Genomic DNA, 10,406 nt, shown 5'->3' with positions numbered 1-10,406 from the left:
GCACTAGATCTACTCAGGGCCCGGGAAAGAAATATTATCACCTCTAATATTACACAATGAGGCCCCAAAAACCCTTTTCCCAAAGCCCCGCAGAGCTGGGCGCAGATCTCACTACAGCTCGTGCGTTAGTGCATACCTGGTCTTCAGCTACTTCCATCTTTTACGCTAGGAAAAACACAGCTCGCCTCTTACACTACAAGCCCTCGGGCAAGAGCGCGATTCAGTTACCCACATAGTGGGGAAAAAACATAGCACGGAGAGGCAGCAGACTCTACTAGCAGAAAGTGAGGTATTCACACACAACCACATAATGTTGCAAAGAAGATCGTTCTTAGCTTACTCACGGGGAGCTGCAGGCCCTGCGAAGATCCAGCGGCGATCCAAATTTCCCCAGGAAACCTCTCAGGCGAGCGAAGGTACAAAAGTCCTGAAAAACATAGTTTTGAAAATGTTTCACCCTCATCGAGGGGGACTCACCAATCGCTCCTCGCGGCGCTACAAACCAGCCGTCGAGCTAGTGTCCGCCACCATCCTGAGGGGGGCGTTTCACAAACAAACCAGGCGAACCGGCAGAATCTTACATTTTCTGCTCATCATAGGCCACCGGCCTGATGTAAAGCGCCCGGGGGAAAACCAGAGGAAGGGAAAAAAGGCAGCGTTCATCTCCACGCTCCTCGGGGGGTGGAGTCCGCTGCCTGCGCTGGTTCCAGTTACCAGCCCCGACTTCCTTCCTCTTCCTGTCGCTGGTGTCCCGCCTCCCCTGCGCCCCAGTCCTCCGCGGCGGGGCGCTCGAGAGGCGACGCTGGCTCGCTATTCCCGTCTCCAGCCCTCAGACTGGAATGGGCTGGGGACACCCGAATGCCTGGGCGCGGTCCCGGACCTCAGCGGAATGCATGTCCTGAATGCCGCCGAGCGCGCCTTCGCCTCTCCGAACTTTCCCACCACCGCCTCTACGGAGGTGCCGAAAAGTTCAGAAGGCGAAACCGGGGCATCAGGGAGAAAGGATTTTTTCTTTCTCCCCGAGGTCCAAACGGTTTAACCACAGATGTCTCTCCGCCATCGGCGCTATCTGTACGGTGGCCCAGAGAGCGAAAACCGCGGTCCGGCGCGACTCGACTACCGCCTCAGGGGGTCCCTCCCCCTGATCGAGGTCCCTCAGCAGGTCCGCCTGGTAAGCCTGCAACACAGCTGTGGTGTGCAAAGCCGCCGCAGCGTGACCCACTGACATGTACGCCCTGCCATTCAGGCGTTTAGACCGGCAGGGTGGGAGCCACAGTGTCGCCGGCCGCCCAGAGGCGAGATAAACATAACATCTCGTCCACGGGCGGCATCGACACATACCCAGCCAGGCAGTCCCTCGACATCAGCGACATTTAGTATGATTTAGTATGCTGAGTATGGTTTCTTCCATCCCCTCGAGATCTGCTGATGGAGATCTGGAAGGAATGGAAGACTCCCAGGAGTTGGGAGGTCATGGGCGGAGAGAAACCGATTGTCCGAACTGTTTGGACGCTCAGCCTTTCTCCTCACGCGCCGCAAAGGCAGCTGCAGTCTACCCGCAGCGCGTTCCATGACTTCCAGCAACTCCCCGTACATGGGACAGGTTGCTCCAGCATTTTTAACTGACTCACCCATCCTCTGCTCGAGTGGAAGAGCAGCAGACGAGGAGGAGGAACATAAATCCAGCTCCTTCCTCCGAGGTCCGCCTCTCGCGATCTGGATCGTCCTCAAGAACCATAACTGTCTCCAAGCGACGAGCCAGATCCATCTGGGAAGCGCTTTTGGTATTTAGACGCCGCTCAGCCTCAGCTCGAGCGTGGCCGTTCCCAGATGCTGAAACCTCTCCCCTCGAGAAGAGGTCCCGCCGAGAGCGGAGCGTTTCCAGAGGACAACGCTCACAAATACTTTCACAAGAGGTTCGCAAACCTCTCGTGCATGCTCTTCTCCCAGACAGTAAACGTAAAGTGTGTGTGTATCCAAAGCGCAAGATACACGTTCAAAACACACCTGCAGAAGTGGCGTTCTCAGCACACTTCATTGTTATCCTTCTTGTAGACGTTTCACGTGAAGACAGGCAAAACAGTCCCTGAAGACGAAAAGATTCTAGGTGTTTCTCAATGTCAAGGATCCTTCCTCTGTAGGACTAATCCTTCCAAGTCACTTCCTTCAGAGGCTAGGCGAGACTCCTCTTTAGCATTCGGAGAACATGTAAATGGAACAGGCTTGCAAGTGCGCGTCAGCCTCATTACGTCAGTGAAAAGGTCCGTTAGCCATCAATAACGTCATTTGTATAATATCAATACGGTTGTAATTTGTACTGGCATTTAAAAGTTAATAATAATAATAATAATAATAATAATAATTAATTACATTTATATAGCGCTTTTCTAGGCACTAACTCAAAGCGCTTTTACATAGAAGGGGGGAATCTCCTCAACCACCACCAACTGTCACCAAAAGTTAAACTTTACTTATATTTACTACGGTTATAACAAATGTTTGGTAACGTTACACTTGAAAGCATATTGCCCCGTTAACGCTCCGACTCCGCCAACGTCCGATATTTTGTATTTTTTGAACAAGATAGCAAAGCTGCGCGCATAGGATTGTGGGTGATTTGAGAACGCTAAGTGCGCGAAGTCTACTCGTATGCATCCTTTCCTGTATATGGCATATTTTTCGAACGAAGGACTCAGACCTTGGTTGAAATTCCGAGGATCCTCGACATTGGAACAGTCCTTCGACGGCTGTCGATGACGTAGCATCCTCGGAATTCTGGCTTCCGAGGATCCTTCCTTGACATTGAGAAACGCCTACTGTCATGTTGGCAAGGCGCCCTTATATACTTCCTGGTCGCACCTTGATGACATCATAGGCTGTCGCCGGTCAATAGGATTGACGTGATTCAATGTGATTTCAGGCACCAGTCACGCTGGAGGCGTTCCCCGTAGCGTCAAAGCTGACGCAGCGCGAGTTCCCTTTCGAAAGGGAACAGCTGATGTGACAAGTGATGTGACACCTTCAATAACAATCACTGCATTACAGTGAGCACGCTTAAGAAAAATACAGTAGGTAAGAAAATGTGGTAGATATACAAGATTCAGATTACATGTACTGTAGGCAAATTACATTACCCCCCCCCCCCCCCCCCCCCATTTACATAACTATGAGTTAGTCAGCCAGTGGTTCAACGAGTGGTAAAATACGATAATGGCAACTTACCAGTAAAGTGTGAAAAGATCAGCATTTCGGACAAAACAAAAATGTTTAAATGAGTTGAACAGAGATAAATGTGTGGAACTAAAGTAGAAGTAGAAGATTTAAGACCCAAAGAGATTGTTTAGGACATCTAACTTTGATTAGCATAAGACTGGTGATTAAACATACAGCAAAAGGTAACAGTAAATCCATAAGGAGGAAACCTTATGGTTTATGATATAGTGTGCACATTCTAGTCAGAAACGTCATTACCATGCAAGGGAGCTCTCTCTTCAATAAGAGGAGGGTGAAGGCTCTGGGAAAGGTGGTGCTTTACCATCTGTCTGGTGCTATGACTGACAGATGGATCAATAACTGTAGGCTTATTATAGCAGAGTCAAAGGCTGTAAATCAGGGTGACTCAGAAAAGATCCCAATGAAAAGCAAACCCTCATCCAGACACATGGTATGATAAGAACCAGCAGTGTTTTATTTTCAGAAGCAGTAATAGTCTCTCTCACATTAAAGGCACAATATGTACGAATTTTAGATAAAAATATCCAAAAACCACTAGAACAATGTTATATATTTTGTTGACCTGTGTACTACTTACATTATCCTAAACGTTGCCAACAATGTTTAAGTCTAGAGAAATCAGCTATTTTAACCAGTGTTACAGCCAGTGTCCTTGCGTCGCCTGTCAATGACGTAGAAACCATGGAAACATCAAAGACACTTTAATATGGTATGTATTTTATTTGTTTTTTTAAATGTATTTTATTAAAATAATCATTGTTATACAGCTAGGGTTGCCAACTTTCTGAAATGGAAATAAGGAACGGTTTGGTCAGGCCTGGGCAAAAGTGAGCAGGCACTTTCACACTTGTCACTGTCAACATAAACCAAAACTGTAGCTACTACCTGTCCACACACAAAACATTAGCAGCGGTTACAACAAAAGTTAGACACTTTATTTCCACTTTTCAAATATTTTCTTTATTTTTAATTTAAAATAAACGCCTTTCCGATCTGATATGTGATGGGAAAAGGAAGTACAGCGAATTCGGCAAAAGCCGGATTCGAACCTCAGGTCGAATTTCATCAAAACTTTGTGCCACGCATCTTACCCCTACACTATCAAGACAGACAGACACTGATGGCATGTTCCGGCTTTACAGAATGAACCCGCGTTTGGAATTGAAAAGTCTTACCGTTACTTGCGGCCTGATGGATGGGTTCTCTCCCACGTTAATGCGAGTTTTTAAAAGTCCTTTTTATAGAATTTTGCATCGCTGCTGTTTATCTATCACACAACTGCAAATTATAGGCTAAGTAAATATGTAAACATACTTCATGAACTAAGAAGGGGGGCGCCTGCTGGCTACGCCCCTGGTTATAACATAACTTTCAACACACAAATGTATTTAGTATGATTGTTTTAACCATGTAAAACAGGACTGTGTTACCCCACATATGCTACAAAAAGAGTGGAAGTGTCTAACTGCAGCATAAGCATAATAAAAGCTCAGAGACCGGTGTTTCGTGCAGATCTCTCTATTAGCATTCACTCCCAAGGCCTCTCAGCGCATCCACTTTATACCACTGTAACGTTAAAACTTTAATACATTCGCTCATTCACGAACATGATTTCTGCCAGAGTCTGTCGGATTCCTTTCCATCGGTTATGGAGGATAATGGTAATGGAGGATAATGTATTAAAGTCAAGACTACACCTCCCATGATTTCACACTCATTCACAGCATCATCAAGCTACGTTTTGAATAAGCAACCTCTAGCAGCTAAAGTTGCTAAACCTACATAGTGTGCCTTTAAAACAAATTTAGCTTTAAAATATAAAAAAAATCAAATGTGTCACCAAGTTTACTGATAAAGTTATGAACAATAACTGGATTGTCTACTACATCTGCTAAAATTCTGTATGTAAGTATGCAACCAATTGACCCTTTGCTATCCCATGGGAAATTTCCAAAATAAGACAAATACAAAATGGCATGGAAGTGTGAGCCAGGTGGTTCTTTTCAAGCTGAAAATCTATAGGTACCAGCAGGCACGTGCAGAGGGGGGGGGGGGCTTTGGGTGCTCGAGCCCCTGCCCTTTTTCAAAATGAATCAAAAGTGCCCCTCTCAGACAAATATCAATGATAATATCGTGGTCAATAAAACTAAATAAATGTGATTATTATAACATGACAATGTATACAATAGTAATGGACGGCTCAAAAGTCGGACAATTTCTGTTGAGGCGTTGCTATAACGCGTTGCTATGGGTTGCGTGCGTTTTGATTGACAGCTGATTTTCCACTGTTCGGAAACGGCTCTCGAGCCAAATATGGTCCTTTCAGAGAGTGTGTGGCCTTACGGGGAAAAAGTAAACCAATATTTTTTTTTTCATCCATAATCAGAGCTAATGTGTTGATTTAATTACACATCTATATATTATATATTTTAAAGTATTACACAATCACCAATGCTCGTTTGTTAGTGTATAATACACCAACCAATCGTGATCTGGCAAAGCAAGTTCAAATTCCATTGGGCGATGTGAAGTGGAGCGGTAATTTTCTGTTCTTATTCATAAATCGGTTAAAAATGACATGGACAGACGAACTAACGTTTGTGGAACGATTTCCTGCGGTTTGTCTCATTTTATTAATTGCATCACTGACAAAATGGATTTTAACTGACAACAAACAAATCCCTGCACAAAACCATGCAGCAGCAAAAGTCGCATTAATGGTAAGTAGTGTTAAATTCACTTGTATTTATGTAGCCTATATTGATACACCGTTTACTATTTCATGAAACTATCAAAGTTAACAAAACCCAAGTGCCACCGGCACCTACATGCCTTTATGTGAAGTGTAGGCTGGCGAAATGGTTACGTGAAAGGACTTTATTATATTAACGTTAACATTTTTGAATATTATGCTGCATTATGAAGTCTCTTATGTTCTTCAAGCCTGCATTTATTTGATAAACAAACAGCAATATTGTGAAATATATTAAAATAATGGTTTTCTATTTTAAAATAATTTAAAATATAATTTATTTTTGTGATCACAGCTGGATTTTCAGCATAGTGTCACATGATCATTCAGAAATCATTCTAATATGAGGATTTAATGTCAATGATGGAAACTGTGATACTTTTTTCAAGATTGTTGGATTAATAAAAAGTTAAAAAGAACATAATGTAATAATATTTCACAATAATAGGCTACTGTTTTTTCTGTATTTTTGATTAAATAAATTTAGGCTTGATGACCATAAGGATAGGCTATATATATATATATATATATTGCCCCTTTTTTACATTTGAGCCCCTGCCCCTGAAGAACTCTCTGCACGGCCCTGGGTACCAGGATGGTTGTAACTCATTGTTAAAATGTACTGGAATTATAACATCCAAGTAAATTCCAAACATGACATGCTGTTTGTGTGGATGTTTGAGTGGATGACCAACAGGCTCATTGAAAAATGTATATCTACCTACATTTTACAAAACTCAAAATGTACCCTGTGGCGAGCAGCGAGGCCGAGGGACCGTGAGGGCGGGACGAGGCGGCGCTCATCAGAGAGGATGAGCGCCAGCTGCGAGCCGCAGCGATCTCGGCCCTTGCGGAGGAGTGAGGGAGTATAAAGGAGGAGCGACGACAGTGAGGGACGAGAGAGGACCAGGCCTGGACTTTATGTTGTATTTTATTTACGTTTTGTTATGTGTTGCTGCAGTCGACCGTGAGGGGCTGCAGCTTATTATTTTCATTTTGTGTTTGTGTGTAGGCGGCAGTCGACCGCGAGGGGCTGCCGCCGCCATTTTATTTTGTGTTTGTTTTTTATTAAATCTTTTGATTGTCCGCCGGTTCCCGCCTCCTTCTTCCCGTACAAACAACGTTTACTACATACCCATTACATACAATTTACTGCAGTTTCCAGTTGAAATTGCCAGTAGTTATAGTAAAACACTCATTTTCTTTTGACACAAATTATAATTACAGAACCACAAATGTGGTTCAGGCAATGTGTAGCCTATATTGATTATCTTCACTGCATGTATAACAAAACGAAACAAAAATAAAACACAACCCTGCCTCTTTTCGTTCACTTTTTAAAAAAACGTCTCAGGTTATGACCATAACCCTTGTACCCTGAGAAAGGGAACGAGAACTGCGTCCAAGACACTTTGGGGATAGTCCCTTAGCGTAGCGCGTCTGAAGCATGAATGAAATCAGTCACCGATCCTGATTGGTGCTGCGTCATGACGTAGCGTGTGACGGCAAGCCCGGAAGCTACAAATGAACGCAGGCCCATAGCCTGCACTCCCATGTGGTGAGGTGTGGTGGCGAGACGCAGTTCTCGTTCCCTTTCTCAGGGAACAAGGGTTATAGTCATAACCCTAGACGTTCCCTTCGAGGGAACTCGGACTGCGTCCAAGACACTTTGGGGAACGAATACCCACTAGGCCACACCAAACCACGCCCGTCCTAGTGTGAAGCTGGGAACCAAGCACAACTTAGGACGTGAGCACCCTGGAGCCAGGCGTCGCAGGTCCAGATCCAGACTGTAAAATCTGATGAAGGTGTGTGGGGTGGCCCACCCCGCCGCCTCGCAAATCTCAAGCAGCGAGGCCCCAGAAAGGAGGGCCACAGAGGAGGCCACGCCCCTCGTGGAGTGAGCCCTCACAGCTATAGGTGAAGGCAAACCGCGCACCCGATAAGCCATGGTTATAGCCTGGACAATCCAATTACTGATTGTCTGCTTAGAAGCAGGCAGCCCTTTCTTGGATGAGCCAAAACACACCAACAACTGGTCCGATCTCCTCCACTGAACAGACTTCTCTAGATAAACCCTCAATGCCCTGACCGGGCAGAGCCGGTGAAGTCTAGCTTCCTCTGCCTTCACGTGAGGCGGAGGATGGAAAGCCTGAAGGACCACTGACACATCCCACTGGATTGCACCTTGGGCACATAGCCCGGCCTGGGATATAAGATGGCTTTTACCCCGCCAGGGGCAAACTCTAGGCAGGTTGGCGACACCGCTAAGGCCTGAAGATCCCCCACTCTCTCCTCAGAGAATTGATGGCGAGAAGAAAGGCCACCTTAAAGGTCAAGTCCTTCACCTCAGCCGACTCCAGCGGCTCGAAGGGCAACTCGTTGTGTAAATCCGGGAAAAACGGCAAGCCCCGGCATGAAGGCTGAGCCTGCTTCTTGAAAAAGCGTTCATCCAGCTTATTTGGTGGGCGGCTTTCCACTCTTTCCTGTGGCCATTCAAGATTCAACCTGGCCACAGCGTGGGACAAAATCTCCACAAGCTCTTCCTGAGCGGGAGAGTGAAGAGGTGAGTCCACCTGCATTACACCCGCCTCAGCGCTGAGCCCATCCCGACAACGGGACCAGAACCACGGGGCTCGCAAGCGTGGCCGGTCTCATCAAACACAGCCCGCCGCGAGCGCAGCACCCTAAGCGGCAGCTTCTCACACTCACTACAGGCAGCCCCCTCGAGAGCCACCTGGGCGTGCTGCACGCCTAGACACTGCACACACAGCAGGTGTGTGTCCGAGCCCATGAGGAAACGCCGTCTAAACTGCTCGCTAGCCATGCTTTCTTTCTTTCTATTTGAAACAAACAACACCAAAAAGGCAAACAATATTTCAGACAGAGAGCGCCTCGCTGAAGGGCAAAAAGGCTATCGTTACTATGGGCCTGCGTTCATTTGTAGCTTCCAGGCTTGCCGTCACATGCTACGTCATGACGCAGCACCAATCAGGATCGGTGACTGATTTCATTCATGCTTCAGATGTGCTACGCTAAGGGACAATCCCCAAAGTGTCTTGGATGCAGTTCGAGTTCCCTCGAAAGGGAACACATTATTATGTGGTTCAGGCAATAAGTGTGCATTTATCTTCACTGTAATAAAATTAAATATGACAAAACACCCTATTTTTGTAAAATGTCAGTTTTAATGATGAATAATAGCCATTATACAAGTATAAGTAAAAGAAATAGCTAAAGCAAACAATTCAGTCAAACAAAGTCAGCTCTAGCAGGGTACAACGGTAAAGTTAAATAGCCTAAAAATATAAAGTTATAAACTTCATTTTGCCCTCAAACTAAACCATTTGCCAGGGAACAAATGATAGATTAATGAGACTAAAGAGATATACTCAAGACGAATCATATCTCATGTTTAACCAGAGACATCAGAGCCAGCGGCAGACGTCAGAAGGACTAGCCGAGGAAAGGCTGCTCTCTGCAGGGTTAACAAACGCTGACCGCCCGGTGATAGCCTGGATCTCACAACTCTCACAATGTCTGGATCTCACAAGTTTATTTAAATCAAAATTTCAAATAGGTGCACTTTTTATAAATAAACCACATATTTGAGCTTTAAACAACTACATTCTCAACTGAAAAAGTCTTAAAACTACAATTCGTGACACAATAACAGTAGTACTTTTAAATTTGGCAGGTTTTCTCATCCGCTATTGACGCTTGTTGGTTGGTGCGAGATGCATTCTGGGATACCTGTCTGTCTCAAGTCCACACAAGTCATGTCATGCTTCCTCGATAAAAGGGGCGGATCAAGGACACATCCCGGGATTTGAACTGAACTTGGCTAGATTTGAATTTTGAATTGAAACTTTGGCAGCGACTGATGACGTTTCACAAGTCCACAAGTACAGACAAGAATGCATATTGAGAAACGGCCCATGACACAAGAGATGAGGGAAGAGCATGACATGATCACATGAGGGCCCAATGAAATCACATGACAAACCAGGAACTATGACATTGAAAATAACAAAATAAGATCATGAACATAAAATAAAACCAACACACTAGACATTACAGATCCCCCTTTCAAAGGGCGGCTCCTGACACCCAACAAAACAAACAAAAGTCTAGGAGGGCGGTCTTGGGGGCTGGATGACATGGGCGGACCTGGGCCGTGGAGCACAGGTAATGCAGGCAGGCTAGGAAGCAAGTCACAGTCAGTCAGTCAGTCAGGCACAGTCAGTTCAGGAAGCCATGGAGATGCAGGCAGTTCAAGGGACCATGGCAGTGCAGGAAGTTCAAGCGAAGGCGCCTTATCCAGGTGCCTAATGCCCTACTGGCCTTATCCCCCCACAATGGAGCGGCAGCCATCTTGGGACCAGACAATGGAGCAGCGACCATCTTGGGACAGCACAAA

Source organism: Gobio gobio (assembly GCF_949357685.1).
Source record: "Gobio gobio genome assembly, chromosome: 16".
NCBI lineage: Eukaryota > Metazoa > Chordata > Actinopteri > Cypriniformes > Gobionidae > Gobio > Gobio gobio.
The sequence above is the reverse complement of the archived record's forward strand: the minus strand, read 5'-3'. Positions refer to the sequence as shown.